The 19,594-nt window shown below is 35.3% G+C and overlaps 1 protein-coding gene and 1 pseudogene across 3 annotated transcripts in view; both read left to right on the plus strand.

Annotated features, from left to right (window-relative positions):
• The window catches only part of LOC111507349 (nephrin), an 862,168-nt gene that overhangs the window by 337,632 nt on the left and 504,942 nt on the right, over positions 1-19,594 (plus strand). The gene's annotated exons all lie outside the window — the stretch shown is intronic.
• On the plus strand, positions 16,644-18,680 carry LOC141480846 (large ribosomal subunit protein eL15-like; annotated as a pseudogene).

Below are 19,594 nucleotides of genomic sequence, written 5' to 3' on the forward strand. Positions count from 1 at the left end.
CATTGCTTTGCTCAAACGGTATTTTTTCCCATCAAGAAGCAGTGTAAAATCAAAACAGGAAATTGTTTTTGATACATCGTTTCGAAAATAGCAAAATTAGTACCACTCTTAACAGAATGACTCACATACTTATGAGTAGAATGTCATGAAATTTCGACAGTTTCCTTTTGAAGTTTAGTAGTTACTGAAAAAGCGGTGAATGCAATTAGACTGGCGCCATCAATGTGTTAGGTCTGAGACTCTTCAGCCCATGTTATACCTGCAGAAATTTTAATTTTCACCTCACTGTCGAGGCCAACTTTTTTTTTAAATCTCAACATTTTCTCAGCTTCAAAAAAGGAATACTATAAATGAATTGAAGAATAATAAATCTCCTGGGCACGATGGAATCAAAGCCAATATTCTCAAGATTATTATTGAGTTCATTAGCAAACCTCTAATGGACATCATGAATAAATCATTTGAATCTGGGACATTTCCCTCAGTTCTCAAGAACTCAATAGTAACTCCAATTTTCAAATGCGGCAAAACAAATAATGTCATAAATTATAAGACTATATCCCTTTCATCATTGATCAGCAAAATTTTCAAAAAAATTCTGAAAGCCAGATTATGTACATTTCTAACCAACTATAATCTACTGTCAACATCTCAGTTTTTGTTTAGAGATAATAAATCTACTACTGATGCATTTCATTCCCCAACAAGAACCATCTATGAATCTCTAGACTCATGTTTTCATAGATGAGAAAAAGGCATTCGATACGGTCGACCACTCCATACTTCTAGATATCTTAGAAGATATGGGCGTAAGAGGTACTGCACACAAATTACTAAAAAGCTACTTAACAAATAGAAAACAAAGAGTGAGAGTTGGAAGCCAAATCAGTGCAGATATGGAAATAACATGTGGCATACCTCAAGGGACAGTACTGGGGCCGGTGCTATTCGTGATCTATCTGAATGACTTATTCATACAAAAAACAATCGGGAAAATTATAAGTTTTTCAGACTACACGGTAATATACTATAAACATTAAGACTGGTACAATCTGAAACTAAACATTGAAAAAGATCTAAAAAATCTCAAAGACTGATTCAACAGTAGATTACTTTCGATTAATTTTAACAAAACAGTATACATACCAATCAGCAGTTTCTCAACATCCTTGCCAGAATACACTCTGGATATTCAACAAAATCTTGTAATTAAACCTGCGAAAAAAATTAAATATCTGGGTATATATATATATATATATATATATATATATATATATATATATATTACAATGTAGGTTTTCACGGATGGTAGAATATGATGTGTTGTGTTTTTCCGGGTGTTCATCCGTTGTGTACTATTCGATAGTCGACGTTTCGCCATCATTTCAGATGGCATTATCAAGACGAGTTACTGCTTTGCTTCGAGAGGTGAATAGTACACAACGGATGAACACCCGAAAAAACAACACATCATATATATATATATATATATATATATACAGGGTGTCCCTGGACTTCCTCTTTTCCTCTCGGGAATGTATAGATGGGGTCAAAATATCACCAGTACTTCATATAACTTTTTTTCCTAAAAGTCTTCGTAACCAAGTTACGGGCCCTCGAAGTTACAAAATGAAAAATGTTTTTCTTTGATAACTTTTCAAGTGAATATTCAAAATCATCCAAATTTTGATAATTGACTAAACAAATGAATTCCTTCGATGAGCTTTCATGCAGAAGTCAGTTGTTTTGCTACAAAGTCAGGAACGGACTACCCCCGATGGTCCACACCCCAAAACTTTGAAATGACAGATATTTTTCAATATTTTTCAACAAAATAAGGTTACTTGGACAATTTTATGAATAAAAGTACTCGTGTGGAAAGTCGATCGGAGCAACGAGTCTTGATAAAAATGTAGTTCTACTCGACGACATCAAACCCGCTCGTCCACCATTATTTGAAATGAATAATTATCAAAGCAGAAATAATAATGATAACGTTAATTCAACAACATTTATAACAGGAATAATACAAAGTATGCTAAAATGAAGTCGTAAACAAAAAGTACAGTACCTATATGGAAGTTTAAGTCACAATTGTGATAGCAGATATTTTTTCAAAAGAAATATCAAGTTCTGTAGATTCGTGGTGTTTTTAAACTAACAAGCTACTCTACTATGAAATATCGAATTCATTCCATATTTTGTATGAACATAATACGTGTGGAATAATCACGTTTCGTGTTGATCAGTTATCTGAATCTCATGAAACTCAACATTCGAATGTTTCAAATTCTTCTTCACAGCTAAACTGTTGAGGAGTTTCACTGATAATTATAATTTTATGGGAGAAATTCTTTAACACGAATCTAAATTTAGCTGAAAAAACGCACATCGGAAAAAATATTTACTGTACTAATAAAAAGCAAACGAATGAACTACAAAAACGGCTGCACATGATCAGGGGAAAAATATCCAGGGAATAATTATGTTCCATTTCTTTCACAGATGTTGACAAAAAAACCTTTTAGAAAGTTTTGATAAAAAATGAGAAACTGGAATGCGATTTTGTTTTGTTGAGTGGTGCGTTGTCATATGACTATCATTGTATTGTCAATATTCTATAGGATATTTTGAATTTTTTTGATATGGCCGAACAGTTTACATTCAATGAATATGCAGATATGCATGTATTTTATGGACGAGCATTTTGTAATGCTGCAGAAGCTCGTCGTCTGTATTCCGAGCATTTTCCCAATCGAACGGTACCGTCAAGAGAAACATTCGAGCGTGTCGATCGCAGCTTGAGGGAGACAGGTATGTAATAATTGATAATTAATTTGAGCACGTTGTTTTATTTCGATATTATTGTAGGTACAGTTTTGCCAAAACGAGGTGGTGAGGGCGCTCCTAGGACTGTACGTACCGTTGTATTGGAGGAAAATATTTTGGAAGCCGTCGCTGATGATCCTTCAATGAGCATCAGAAATCTATCAGAACAGTTCCATACATCCAAGTCCACTATTCACTATTAGGGAACAACTGCTCCACCCATTTCACATCCAGAAGGTACATGCCATGACACCTCAAGATTTTCCAGCACGACTGGAATATGCCAATTGGTTCATGGATAGGCAAAGAGAGGATATGACTTTTATTAATCGAGTTTTATTCACTGATGAAGCAGGTTTCAGTAGAGATGGAGTTATCAACTCTCATAATCTCCATATATGGGCCGAAGAAAATCCCCATGGGATATTGCAAACCAAACCCCAACGGAAATTCAACGTGAATGTTTGGGCTGGTATCATAGGAAACCATCTTATAGGACCATTCGTTCTACAGGATCGATTGAATGGAGAACGTTATTTGGAGTTCATTCAGAACGATTTGAATGAACTTTTGGAACATGTTCCATTGCAAACCCGAAGAGATATGTGGTTTATGCATGATGGCGCTCCTCCTCATTTTAGTTTGATTGTGCGTGACCATCTGAACCATATTTTCCACAATAGATGGATTGGTAGAGGTGGGCCATATTCATGGCCATCGCGGTCTCCGGATTTAAATCCATTGGATTTCTTTCTGTGGGGGCATCTAAAAAGCCTTGTTTACGCTACACCTATTCACACAAGAGATGCATTGTTGAATAGAATAACATTACATTGTGAAGCCATACGAAATGACCCTGGAATGCTATTTCAAGTACAGAGAGGGTGTCTTCGCAGACTAAGAAAATGTATAGAGAGAGAAGGTGGTCATATCGAGCAGTTTCTGTTGCTCTTGAGGCTCTTGAGTTTCGTTAGTTAAACGTGTTTGCATTATAAAAATTCGTTATGAACATTTTACCTATCATTTCCATTTTCCTTAAAAACTAAGATTTTCGAATAATGGTAGACATCTCAGGATAAATGTTGTTGAATTAACGTTATCATTATTATTTCTGCTTTGATAATTATTCATTTCAAATAATGGTGGACGAGCGGGTTTGATGTCGTCGAGTGAAACTACATTTTTATCAAGACTCGTTGCTCCGATCGACTTTCCACACGAGTACTTTTATTCATACAATTGTCCAAGTAACCCTAATTTGTTGAAAAATATTGAAAAATATCTGTCATTTCAAAGTTTTGGGGTGTGGACCATCGGGGGTAGTCCGTTCCTGACTTTGTAGCAAAACAACTGACTCCTGCATGAAAGCTCATCGAAGGAATTCATTTGTTTAGTCAAATACCAAAATTTGGATGCTTTTGAATATTCACTTGAAAAGTTATCAAAGAAAAACATTTTTCATTTTGTAACTTCGAGGGCCCGTAACTTGGTTACGAAGACTTTTAGGAAAAAAAGTTATGTGAAGTACTGGTGATATTTTGACTCCATCTATACATTCCCGAGAGGAAAAGAGGAAGACTAGGAACACCCTGTATATATATATAATATCGAGAAAGGTTAATGCAGTCAAGCTGCTGGAAAATAATTCCATGAAAATCAAAAGATGAATAGATTAGTACTTTTTGATCATTCCCATATTGATTTCAATTTAAGAGCCACCGGTATACAGCTGTTTCAGCCTATTGGGCATCGTCAGTACCGGGCAGGACGAGGACCGCCTGCCCGGTACTGACGATGCCCAATAGGCGGAAACAGCTGTATACCGGTGGCTCTTAAATTGAAATCAATATGGGAATGATCAAAAAGTACTAATCTATTCATCTTATATATATATATATATATATATATATATATATATATATATTTCAATATTAAATTCTACAAAAAGGAAGCTTTATATCATCAATTAATTATCTGCGAGCGCTTTCGACAGTTGGTATATATATATATATATATATATATATATATATATATATATATATATATATATATATATATATATATATATATATGTGTGTGTGTGTGTGTGTGTGTTTGTGTGTAAGTGACTTAAATTAATTTCACAATATTGCCTCATCTACTGGTCCTAAATTAATTTTGCAATGTGTCCTTATGTAATACTCAGGTGAATCTAATAATTGGAATATTATTTTAACAAGCTATATAGTATACTATCAGGTATTGGTCCACTATTGTTATTTATAATATTACTATGTTAACTTTTTTCTACACTCTCATACGCATCTAGATGCCTGTTGTTGTTAATTTGTCTAACTAATCCTAATGAACTAATGTCTATGGAATGGTTTTGTTGCAAAATATGATGGTGGACTGCTGTTTTTTCAGTTCTTTCATATTTTCAGTGTGCTAAGTGTTCCTTATATCTCATTTTGATAGATATTTTTGTCTGTCCATAATATTTTGTATTTCCTAAAAGGCTGTGTAGTGCATGAACAGTTTTGAAAACCGCCTTCATACTCAGTTCGTTGAAAATCTCTCCAGAAATCTTGGTGTATTGGTGGTATGAAACTCAGATGTATTTATGTTGGTTTTTATCGTTTTCAAAAGTCGAAATTTTGACTTTTAAAAACGACTGTAAATTTAGTTTAGTATCTCAAACACTGTAGAAAAAAATATTAAATAATGAAACACGCAATGTGATTCAGTGAACTGTTGAATGAAAACACAATAAAATGTTACTCGTGAATATAACTTGTTCCATTTAACTCCAGCAAAATATTTCATCCCTATCATTCAAGATCATGAACATTTATCGGGTCGCATAAAAAATCCCTGACTAGTACAGAAATTCCAATAACAATTTCAATAAACGACTTTTCACACGCGAACTACCGTCCCGAATTTCACCTCCTATATCTTCCCTTTGATGTCGTTGTGGAAAAACGACCGTTTGGACAGGCCTTCCCGGTCTCCGAGCAAAACCCTAATGGAACTCAAAGCATTTGCACGTGATTTGTGGCACGATCATCGGCAATATCAAAAGACCCGATCACTATAAGAAATCTCAAAGTTTTCGTAATAAGTCAAGAGGAATTTCGTACGGCACGCGCTTGTGACAGTTCAAAGTGCAAACGTGTCTACGCGATCCGGCTTTTCATTCTTTCGGCTTGAAAATCTAAAAAAAGCAAGTTTTATTCTACTTGAAACAACTCTTAAAATGTGATATTGATTTTTGCTATTTGAAAAACGCAAATATAACAAAGGATTTATGAAAAATGGGAAATAATCCATGCGGGCTCGCATAGGCCTTCAATAAATTTTAAGCATTTCCTTGTATTGATTTGATTGCAGCAAGTGCATACAAAATGCAAAGATCAGCTGAAAATGAACAATTATATCAAGGAAAAACTGAAATTACAATGAAATCTAATATATAAAAATGGATGTTTGTTGGTTGGTTGGTTGGTTCACCATGGGTGAAAAACTTCGAAATTTAAGGTAGTTGATTTCCGAGTCGAAAACTCTAAAATACAATGAAAACACAAATAATCACACCAAATTCTCGACAAACATATAAGTATTTACAAAATAATAGAGGCCAACAAAATTGCTAGAAAAATCAAAATTCTTCTTTACTATATTCGCATGAGGTGGAATCATCATCGGGTTGAATAACGATCGGATTTATGGAACTTTGCACATAATATTTATTCTCTTCTTTTATAATTTGGGCCACACAATTCTTCCACACCTCACTATTACCTACTTCATTCACCACTCGCCTTATATTGTCCAGCACTACAGCATTCAAAGTCGGTGACTGATTACATTTCCTCAAGCTTTCTTTCATTGTAGCCCAAACCATTTCAATTGGATTGAACACACAATAGTATGGAGGCAAACGTAAGAGACTATAACCACGTTTTTCACACATCGAATCAATAATATATTTTGAAATTACGTTGTTTTATGGTCGCCAGTAATCTTTTCGGGTATTTCCATGTCACGATTTCGCATGAAATCAAAAATATCTGCTTTTTTTGTGTTATTGTTTGGTATTGTAGTCAATAACCGAAAATGATACGAAGCGTTATCCATAACAACAACCGAGTTTGGATGAATATTTGGGAAAAGCTGCTTACTGAATCAGGTTTCGAATAAAGCCGCAGTCATATCTTCGTGGTAATCAGCAGGCGAATCTTTTATATTTTTGGCCGACAGAAGCAAAGCGTTAGGTGCGAAACCACTTTCATTCCCGGCATGCAAAATTATAACACGTTTTCCCCTTGAAGAAGGTGCGTTCAAAGCACAATACTTGGTTTTGTCTACCCAGCCATATTTGACAACATCATGGGTGTCAAACCAAGTTTCGTCGAGGTAGATTATATGTCTGCTGGATTCTCGGTAGCTTTTCATTCGCCTCAAATATTCTTGTCGCTGTTGAACAATGCGTGTCGGTTCCATTATGACCATCCGATTGTTAAATTTTTTATATTTGAAACCACAAGACAATAAGACAACTCGTAGAGTTTCTAAAGATTTGTAATTGTAATTGGTATAGTCGAGTAATTTATACCAAATCATTTCCAAGGTTGGTACTTCATTTTTTTGGTATATACCATAAATTTTTTGCTGAATCACATCTTTTGCAGCACTATCAACGTTTGCGGGTTTTTTATTCCATTGTTTTCGTTTCATTGCATGGTCAATGACATCCCTTATTTTGATGACTCGAAGAAGTGTCGAACTAGATAGTTTCGTTAACACGCATATTCTATTCACAATAGCATTCTGTGAAGTGTGACAGCTTTTCTTCTTCAAGCATTCATGAATATTTAAAATTACTCGCTGAACTTGAACTTGTAAGTCCTTATTTTCAAATTCCGGATCCCTGTCGATTGACACAGATTCCTCACACGTAATGTTATCATTTGTTTCAAAAGGTCTCCAGAAAGCCATATTGATGAAAGTACCCAAAAACACTAAGATTTTCACAAAAATCGGTTCAAACGATGAGATTGGAACCTTTGGTGTAAAAGTTGAAAACTTTTTCTAGAGATCAACTACCCTAACACCAAACTGATATTTTTGCACTCGACGCGCGTTTCGCTAACAAGGTTAGCATCTTCAGGAGAAGCAAATTGATACTGAATTCAAAGACTAGGGTTAGCTGTTTATATACCTAAAGTTTTTTGGTCCGATTTGGACTTCGTTTATTGAATTATGATTATCCTAATTGATTTTTCGATAATTAACTAGTGGAACCACTACCTGCAAATCAATTTGTCAACAATAGATTAAAAAGCGGACAAATTAATTTGCAGGTAGTGGTTCCACTAGTTAATTACCGAAAGATCAATTAGGATAATCATCATTTAACAAAAAAATTCCACATCAGACCAAAAGACTTTAGGTATATAAACAGATAACCCTCGTCTTTATATTCAGTATCAATTTGCTTCTCCTGAAGATGCTAACCTTGTTAGCGAAACGGAAGTCGAGTGCAAAAATATCAGTTTGGTGTTAGGGTAATTGATCTCTAGAAAAAGGTTTCAAAAATCGGTTTGCAAAACCACTCACTACCTCACCTAACCCCACGAACACACGACACTGATAAAGAAATATTGTGAAACGGACAAAAAAATTAGTAGTCAGCCAGTCCAGCTAGTCGAGCCTTTACTCCTCAACTACATTTAATATCACGTTTACTAAGTATCTGGGCGACTAGGGGCCACAGGCAAGAAATGTTTCTGAATGTACTCTTATTTTTATTGCCGTTCCAATTGGGAATGGATAGACTATACTAATCAGTATTACAACTACCAAATTCTATGCGGGTGAATCCTCGGGCAACAACTAGTAAAATATAAAAAACAATCGAATAATGAAAAAATCCGAACTATTAACAAGATATATAAATTAAAAATTATTAACAAGAAATGATAATTGAAAATTAAAAGATTGATTGATGATGATGATGGTTGGAATCCTGGTTCAGTGAGTTTTCAGTATACAGATGATTCTTTCCACCAATACGTCTGAGAATGGCAATTCGTTGTGGACTTTCTTCTCCATTGTGAAAGTAATAGAAAGACTTACGTTATTGATGTGCTTCAGTAAGCTGTCCAGTTCTGCATTCCCATGGTTCCATATTATGAAGGTGTCGTCAACTCATCTCAACCAGACTAAGGGCTTCTTATGGTTTATCTGTTGCAAAAAATTGCATCATCTACAGTGATGACTCAGTTGTATTACAAATTTTTTGAGGGAGACTTCAATAAGATATCCATTGTATCGGATCATGAATATACTGCAGCAATATGTAGCACCAACTCATGTTATTATAATGAATGTAAATTTTCCTTTGGGTACTATTAATGCAAAAGTTTTGGTCTGATCTCAAATCAGTTTTTGAAATGTATCGAACATTTTTTCAATGACACCACGCACCACTCGAAGAGTGGTGCATATGCGAAAGTAGCGATTCACATTGGATTTGAATCGCTGAAGAATGAATCCATTTGGAGAAACGTTATCAGGTAATTCATTCCACATAAACGCAGTTCTCCAATTGAAAGAGTTCTCAAACAGTGAAGTTCGAGGTGTACTGAGTTGATCCTCAAAACGATGAGCAGCCACAGTCCGTCGCGTATATCTAATATGTACCGTTCTAGGTGGAATCAAATGTGTCAAATCACTTGGACACTTCCCGTGAAACTATATATAGAAGAGAGACCAATCTCCAACCTCTCTTCGATGTTCCAAACTATCAAGGTTGATAGTGATGTTCGCATCTCCAATCAAGAGGATGGCTCTTTCCTTCCTTGATGGAATGCAGCTGCTTCAGGGTATGCTTAGGGGTGGAGCTCCATTCATGAGAAGAATACTCCAAAAAAGGTCTGATCTGAGGTATATAAAGCATCTAACGTTGCTGATGTGTGTACAGTTTTCTGGTTCGGAACAGTGTTCTGAGCTTTTGAGAAGCAGCCTTTGCAATTCCAGCGAATATGTTAATAGCAATACAGTAATTCAAAAATATAATATATCCAAAAAACAACTCAAGTCATTCCTTTTTACCAATTGCTACCGAAGTAATTTCAGAAGTCTCAGTTGAAATGGTATCTTCTCTTCTTTCGATATTTTTAATTCAGGATGTCTTTATTTTTTTTAATGATCATCTACTCCCTATTGTTGGGTGAATGGTAAGTTGAATGGAGAAGGCGTGACCTTCAAAAGAGATATGACCGCCAAAATACACTCCGAATGAAAATGTGATAGTCTGATTATACTCTCCTTATGCATGTTTGTCTGACTTTATCCAGAAATCAAAGCCTCTTGACGATAAGAAATGACTAACAGTATCATTCACTTGTAATGCGCTTTTTGGAACCTTTAGTGTAGTAATAAATATCACTGCAGTTTTTCCCAAAGCAAAACCGTTCAAGAAGAAGATCGAGTTGAACAATTTGATCTTTCCCTTGAAGTAGTAGACTCTAGTAGGCCATGCTTTAGGGCTCTGTAATACAAAGGAAGGTCTCGAAGAGAAACTAGGCATCATCAAAATGACCTTCAACGAAATGGTTACTCCAAAGTGATGGTGGAACAGACTTTTGCTAGAAGACAGCAAGAGCCTCACAAGGAAGATAAGCTGCCACAACCAGTAATTGTACTTCCCTATATCAGAGGATAAGTAGAATCGGGTTCCAAGTATAAAATCAGATCTATGCGTAGCAGCCTCACGAAAACCAGGCCACCAAACGCAGACTTCAATTCCAAGAATTGCATTTATCGGTTACATTGCAAATGCGCAGTTCGCATTGCCGAGCACAAGAAACACATAGAGCGAAAAGAAACCAGCAAATCAGGAATAGCAGAGCATGTTTCGACTTATCAATATAACATCAAGTGTTCTCAAGCTGAAATCGTCCACAAGGAGAAACACTGGTTAAGGAGAAAATTCAAAGAAGCCGCATATACGTTGTCCAACAATGCATTTGGCCAAGCTAGGGTAGAGATACGCAACATATGGAAATACGACCAACTTCCGCCAAACGGTCAACTCCCGCTATAACCGATGAAGCGAACGAAAAGAGGGGATAGGTGAAAGCACTCGGATGATCTATACTTAGTCAGATTTTCGAGGAATAAGTCCAGTCATCACCCGAAGATGATTGTGAATACTAAAAATCGAAGCGTCGTGAAGTAATTTGGCTTGGGATCTTTTAACTTTAATTTCTTGTTAAGAATTTTTAATTTTCATCTCGTGTTAGTAGTTCAATTTTTTGATTGTTGCTTGTATTTTATTTCATTGTATTTTCATTTTTCTTTTTACTTGAAATAACTGTTATTTTTCAGCTAATCTTTTCAATTTGTTATACATTCGTTCAGGGATTTCAAATGAATTTATATAATATTAGACAATGGAAGTCCGAAGTAATGAAATGCAAAAAGTGTCACTTTACCAACAAAATTCAAATTGTGGTATTTGTCTACATTGTTAACTGTTTTTACCCTGCACAATTTTCAAAATTGAAAAAAAAAATAAACCGGATTCATAGTTCATTCAGAAGTTTGCTGAGTCTATCGTTATTGTTGCTGCGTTGGTTTCCCACACCAAATCAAACATTATTCCAATCCCAACACGTTTTGTGAACAATCGCACATCAAACACGCAACAAAAACTACAATGAAGCTTATAAATCAAATATTCCATTATGCTTGGAGCGAAACATTCCGTTAATCCATGAATATACTTACCCGAAAACACGTGGGAAACGCCAGAGCGCTGTTTTCGGTCTCTGTGAAAAAAAATCAGCGACAAAAAAGTTATATAATCCCTCGTAAAAACTGGATATGTTTGAGGATAAAAATTGATATCGAGATATACCAGATGATCCCGTAGGGTTTTCTTTATATGCATGTACTATAAAAAGGAATCCCGGATCATTTCAATAACATTTCCCCAGAGATTTCCTATCTTTCCTGACATGTTAGAGAAGAACATTATTATGGAGAATGAGTCCATATTTCACGCAGATTTTGACGCATTGAAAGAATAAAAAACCACATCATTTTTACATTAGTTATAACGTACTATCTTGTCGATCTAAAGTGATCAGATTTATTTCTGAGAGTTTGAAATGAACATTTCCATTACAGTGTTTGACTTATTCGAACAAAATATGCGTTTATACTGTGTCATGTCCCACTCTACAATATATGTCACAGTTCTGTTGTTATTCATTTATAGGTTCTTCAAGAGCTTCCTATCTTTAAATTCTAATAAAACAAATTGTATGTGAGATATCATCGAAATTTTTCATTCATATAACATCGTTCAAATGTTCGCCAAGGTTTCACTGGGTTGAGTGCATCCGAAACGACATACTTTTTATGACTCTGGCGCATAAATCAGGCTGAATTTGACCGACAGCATGGGTTATGTTGTCTTTGAGAGCCGCTGTGGTTTATGGCTTATTCGCATACACCTATGATTCAAGGAAACCCCACAAGAGCAAGCCTAACGAGGTCAAATCGCGAGATCTCGGTGGCCAGTTCATATCACCTCCACGTGAGATGATCATGCCCGCAAATCGCTCGTGCAAAATATACAATGTGGCATGATCTGAGTGACACGTAGCGCCCTCTATTGAAAACACATCTCGTTTTTGTCTTGATCATCCAATTTGACAGTGATGACCTGGCCAATGTCGTTCTCAAAGAAATATGCACCAAAGACGCCGCTAGCCCAATATTCACGCCAAACAGTGACTTTTTCGGAATGCATTGGATACTCTTGGATCTAGTAGAAAAGTAGAAGATGGTTTCTCGATGAAAATTAGGGTCAGTTTACAATTGCTTCAGAGTCCATTCAGCAACATTAATAGTTGTCTATGGTCGTTTACCTTCAGTTCCTGCGTCAGTTGAATTTTGTACGGGTGTAGGTTCAAGTCACGACGCAAAATTCGCCAAGGTGTGGTCTGTGAAAGGCCGAGTTCTTGTGAGCGACATGAAATCGACTGTCTCGGATTCTCCCGCACACTCCCACAGACAGCGGTTGTTGACAGACCTTGCGTTTCTTCGATATACGAGTGTTGGTCGATCGTTTACTGAACTAGTAGACTCAAATTTATCCACCACATTGCAAATAGTCCTCTCAGTAGGACGATTATGGCGACCGTAAAACGGACGAAGGACGCAGTATGTTGGCCAAACAGAACGCCCATTTTGATAAAAAAAAATCATTTGCACGAGTTGTTGAATGCTATATCCGTCAATGGTGATTCGGCAAAACACACTGAATTAATAAATCAATTTTCAAAATTCGGATGTCTCTGTTGGAAAACTCTATACAAACACACCTTGTAGGACTCGTTGCCTAGATAATTGATTGTATGATTCCTCGTTAATATAATTAAATCACATTATTTGATGCATATCTATTCTCCAACTGCCCACAATAATGAACAATGATCAAAATAATAATTGCCCTTGAATATACACTTCAGTCAACAATATTACTTATCATATGAGGATGAAATCCAAATCAATGAATTGAATTTAGTGGCTAATCGAAACATGGTTACGTGGAAATCTGATTGTGGTGAATACCAAATGAATGTTAGACATAGCATATATGAGTGAATTTAATGATGGTTAATATTTCCGGAAACTTAATTTCAGTGTTGATAATTAAAAAAAAAGTGACATTGATATATATCTACTTTCCAGTGATGAAATTTGTACCCATTTCTTTCAAGTTGTTCTTATTGTGTGTTCGTTATCTCATTTGTCAAATTTCCTAAAGTCACTCTATCTGAGAAAATTTCATTGTTTAAGATTTTTGATAGATTATATTGTACTAATAATAGGGCCCTTGAGAAAATGTTGTATTATCAATATACTATAAAAATGGCTGAACGATTTGTTAAATTTTAGTTGCATAATTCTCCAAAAGTAGATACAATGATGATGGCAGATTTCTGTCAAATGAATGATTGTTTGCATTTGGGAAAATGCCGGTAAACAAAAAGTTGAGAAATGAACATTTGCAGCTCGATTTGCAAAATATAATCAATATGAATGATTCATCAATAATAACACTTGACGTTTTAGTAGAGAGCCAGATTTGAATCAACTCGTCAAATAACGGTTTTTGTTGGACTGGAAAATATTATACCAACAACTGGTATCGTTTTATTCACTGTTATTTTTCATCATAACTAATTTTGAGCCGTCACAAGATGCTTGGCAGATGTGAAACGTCAATAATAATATTTTGTGATCCCTGTGATAATTGTTGCGTACTGAAATATGTATACAAAATTTTAACAAATTTTAATATGGCTTTAATATTCTAGTAAACTTAATTATTGCAATAAATTACTGAAGATCTCGAACTATGAAAATCAATGACATAACTATGAATATCAATGATAAATGTTTCAATATGAATTTTACCCTCATCAAAAAATTAATTGACGTGTCAACTGGAGATTATAACCAACTAAGACCACGGAAAAACCGGAAACCAACCGAAATAATTCAACTCATCATTATACTATTCAAATAAAGTACCTACGTGTATTTTGAGTCAAATATACTATTAGAAGTAACGTTTAACGTCATAATTTCCATAATATATCTTCTTGGTGGGAAAACTATTGAACACTATCATAGAACCGTTAACCTATTTGGTGAATCCATCATTTTCAAACGGCATCTTCCCATCGCAGCTGAAGGTGGGTAAAGTAACTCCTATTCAAAGAAATGAACATATATCAATATTAGAGAATTTTAGTCCATTTACAATTCCTCCAACTTTCTTGAAAATTTTTGAGTATGCATTCTTAGAACGCCTAAACGATTTTATCAGCTCACACAGTATTCTGCCTCCAATACAGCATGGTTTCCGGTGTGGAAAATCAAGTCAAAGTGCCCTACTATTTTTCTACGATGACTTGATTGAATTTTTCGACTCATGCGAGTGTCCCGCTATTGTTCTATGTGACTTAAGCAGAGCTTTCGGCAGTGTTAATCATACCAAGCTATTAGAAATTCCGGATCTTGATAAGAGGAAATTCGCATTCATGGGTTTCATCTTTTCTCAGCAACAGCATGCAGTGTGACTCGCTCATATTCGACTAGGGTAATGTTTATTCGTTTTCAACATCAGAAATGAGGTCGGTCCATTTGGAAATTCCCCAGGGATCTATACTTGGGTCACTCTCATTTCTATTATTTATCAATAATATAGACAGGAAAATACCATATTCTGCAGTAACTGCCTATGCAGATGATATTAGTTTGGTGATACGAGTATCTGCCAAAGCGACGAATGAATGAACACGACAATGCGAATATTTTCCGGATGTAGTTCCAAACTATTTCAATACTCACGACCTGTTTCAATGTAAAAAAAACTCACTTAGACCGCTTTGCAAATGATTACAAATGATTTTTAATGACTCTATTTTGAGGAACACCCACGATGGTGTTAAATTCCTAGGCATTCAAGTGGATGTGAGTCTTTTTCGAAATGAGGAGGTCGAATCCAGTTTGCGCTAGGGAGTATGTTTGTGGGGCAACTCTGCAATGAGAAAAAGGTATTTATCCAACAGAAAGCTATCCTACGCTATTTGTTCAACGTTCCTCGACAGTATTCATGCAGATACATTTTCATTATACACGAAATTTTACCCCTGGTTGGATTATATATTTATGAGTTGTCAGTTTATGTTTTCACTAACTGGAATGACTTCATTCTCTATAGTGATATTCATGATAAAAACACTCGGCAAAAGCAAATGATACACGGTAGAGCGGCTAAGTATGAGATAACTCAAAGTGCACCAAAACGTATAGGACCTAGAATCTACAACTGTTTACCAAATAAATTGAAGTCAATATGTAGCCTTCCGTTGTTTAAAAAAAATCGAAATCATTTCTGTTAGAAAGATGTTTTGATTTTCTTGACGGATTTTTAAATACAAAAGTGTGATTTGCTACTGTGTATATTATTCTTGTTTATGTATTTTACTTTTTCCTTTTATGTATAATGACTATTTCCTATACATTTTTTTTCATTTCAAGAAAATAGATTATTTAAATTTGAATTCATTATTTCTCATATTTCCTCAAGTCGGTAACCCTGTATATTCGTTGGCATGGCCACAAGCCAATATCTGAGTTTCAGTAATACGGCTTGAGATTTTCGAAGGTATTCACAGGATTATTAGATTTCTCCGGAAACAGGAAATACGAAAGTAGGTACAGACGATATGCAAAGAAAGCACTGTGATCAAATCAAGTTTCCTTCAGGCTTCTTCAGTCTCCTAAAATGGCGGAAAAGCAAAGATGAAATTGACTGAGATTTGCGTTTATAGAATAATTCGATTTTAGATAGCATAGAGGGAAACATGTGAGATGTATGTGATACAAAGGATGTATTTCATTTAGTTTTCCACAGGGGTGATTTTTGGTTCCTACTATGCGAGGCACTTGAAAAATGTGATTGAAGATTTGGTTTAATTTGTCCAAAACAATGAAGTATATGGAAGAAATGAAATTGCACTTACATGGAACTATATTTTGTAGCGTTTCTGTTAATAATATCTGATTCAATTCAATAACGAATGTTTGGAATGGAAATTGAACAAGATTTTTTTTGTTAGTATAATGCAATGTTCATATGATAACAATAATGATAATGATGATATCATTGATAATAATAATAATGAAATAATAAAGAACGCGGTCGTAAAAGTGCTTCATTACCACCTACGGCACTCTTACGCTCCGAGGGATATTGAATCGTTGTGGGAAACGAGAAGTGTCGAATTTATTGAAATCATTCGTTTCTCACCCTCAGGCTCATACAAGCTAATAAGTCTGATGTAGTTCTTCTTGACAACCCAAACAAGAAGATATTCTTCGTGGAGTTTTCAGATCCTGGCGAGACGAATATCTTTCGAAAAGTGGAGGAAAAATGAATAAAATATCGAGATTTTTCCTTCGCAGACTCTATCCAGACCACTCCATCAAGATGGCTGTTCAGATTATTGAAGTCCTTGGTGGAATGATGCCCTCTCTAGTCTCGAATCTCAAAATCATACCGGCTTGCCGCACTAAGGCAGAAATCTTAGCCGGATAGATGCAGAAGATTGTCATTCTAGGCTCTATGTGTTTGCTCAATGCAGATGATTCTCGGACCCAATGTTCATTCACCCCACGGTGTGGGGAGTGGTCGTTGGTTGATAATGCTAGCGGGCCCTCCGAATGTATCTGGGCTTCGAGGAATAGAGCCTGACCAGCTGTAACTTAGGTTAAAATAATAACAATAATAACATTCATTGCATGAATTGTATGTATGTATTGAAATAGTCGGGTACGTGAAGTTTCCGGCTGGCGTCAATGATTTTGTTGATTTACAGGTTTTGCCGTGGTGTTCTTTGGTAATATTCTCGAAACGTTTCAACTGCAACTGCGGCAGTCATCAACATTGGCGTGGTCGTAGTACTCTTCTTGACGTATTAACTGTAACTGAAGCTCTCATTTCTGCCGTGGCATAACACGGCACGATAATAATAGGCATGATTATAATTCAATATTTGTTCACTAGTTAAAATAATTTTGAGATTTCTCATCAAATATGTAATAGATGATAATTTTGAGGTGAGTTGGCTACAATGACCTTTCCAGTTCAAATAATGTATGCACTGAAAATTTACATTCACTGACATTGGACAGTACGCTGTTGTTGGCATTTAATTCAATGTAATTTTTTTGTCGATGGTGAATTCGAATCGAAAAGGTTTTTCCGAAATTGAAAAACAGAGAGTTAGAATTACATCATGGGACTGAATTATTTGGTGTCCGGTTACACTTGCGCCCGCGCAATGCATTGACGTTTCTCTTTGACTTCGTAGGTTGTGTCGATATCCAGGATGGGAGCTTACAAGTACATTTAGGAATTGTATAGGAAGAAACAAAGCAATATTCTCAGGTTTCTTCTTAGAGTTCGAGTGTGGCAATATCGCCAGTTGACAAAACTCCACCGTACCCCACGTCCTAGCCGTTTCGACAAAGCTAGAAGGTTGGGATGTAGAGCTGAACAAGTTTTTGTGATTTTCCGTATCTGTATACACGTGGTGGTCGTAAACTTCCTGTTCCGAAAGGAGCAACCAATGGTAAACCAAATAGAGAGTGAATGAATTGAAACCTGTCCGTTACTTGCAATTTATTGCTGAGGAACGTATAGGAAGATGTGGTGGATTGGGAGTTGTCAACTCATACTGGGTTGTTCAGGACTTTGATGTCCACAAACACGGTAAACTACGTGGTAAAACGTCTGCAGGAAAGTCTTCACGTAGTTTGGGCAAGGGACACAACAATTCCCAAACAATGGGTAGTTCGAAACGAGCTGCCTGGCTCTGACGAAACTCTCTGCAATTGCGCAGAAAATGATGAGTTATGTTTTACTTTTTGATAGTTATCAAATACTACAAAATACTCCTCCTCCAAGAAAATATCGCATTTACTAGATACCAGTAATGATGTATCATGTATTATCAGCGACTGCGATTACATATCATTTCAATATGATATAAATAATATTGATGCCAAAAGAGACTCTTGAGGGACCCCAATTTTCAAAATTTCAGTTCCGGATCTGAATATACACTGATGATCAGTGACTGAATTGAAATGTCTTCTGTTTTCAGTAAAACGCTCAATTCAATTGAGAGCATTATAATTGAATAGAACTGGCCGATACTTGATGAAAATCCATATTTAAAAAACTAATAAATAGAGTTTATTCTATGATTTTCAATATAAGGGTTTTACAAAAACCGCGACACGTGTTTCGCTATACAATAGCTTGTTCAAGTATGTAGAGCTAAACAAGTTTTTGTCATTTTTCATATCTGTATACGATGTGGTGGTCGTAAACTTTCTGTGCTTGAAGAAGCTATTGTATAGCGAAACACGTGTCGCGGTTTTTGTAAAACCCTTATAATGAAAATCATAGAATAAATTCTATTTATTAGTTTTTTTCGAGGGCATTATCCCTAATGCCATACGAATACAATTTATCAAACAATAAAAAAAAATTGTTTTGAAACAATTTTTTTTAATTGAATGTTTATGTGAAAGTAGTTGTTTTGAGAGGTATTTTTCCTAGTTTGTATCTGAAAGTTACTTCTATGCATGATCTACATTCCCACATTACTTTTATGAAGAGGGGGATGTGGAAAGCCAAACTCTTTTTTTTATAATAATCTCTCCCTGAAATATATCCCTTCCAATATAAATTGAGTATTAGCTGATTATTTCAACTTATACTTTAGCATGAAATCCGAACTCAAAAATAACCAATTCCAGACCGATCCTACTAGGTAGAGACACTGGAAAAGGTGAAGTTTTTGAGTTACCTTTCGAAATAATTATTTTTCATGGTCTAATTTGACTTCACAAGCAATTATTATTATACTTTGTGGTTCATTTGAACCGAAAGCATTCCAGAAATCCAAATTTCATAAATGATTCTTTGTTTTCAAAGTATTTTTCTTTACATTGTCGTAAATTAAAAAAATCATTACCGATATAAGAGTGTTTAATTTGAAAAATATGCCATTTAATTGAAAACTTTTGAACACTTCACTGCATTGAACAAGTTTCAGTTTATCTCTTTCTAGAGTGAAATCTGCTCATCATTGAAAAAGATATGCAGAAAAAAATTTTG

This window comes from Leptinotarsa decemlineata, unplaced genomic scaffold, assembly GCF_025532065.1.
Source record: "Leptinotarsa decemlineata unplaced genomic scaffold, Ldec_3_MD MMD2_tig00000010_RagTag_RagTag, whole genome shotgun sequence".
In the NCBI taxonomy this organism is placed as follows: domain Eukaryota; kingdom Metazoa; phylum Arthropoda; class Insecta; order Coleoptera; family Chrysomelidae; genus Leptinotarsa; species Leptinotarsa decemlineata.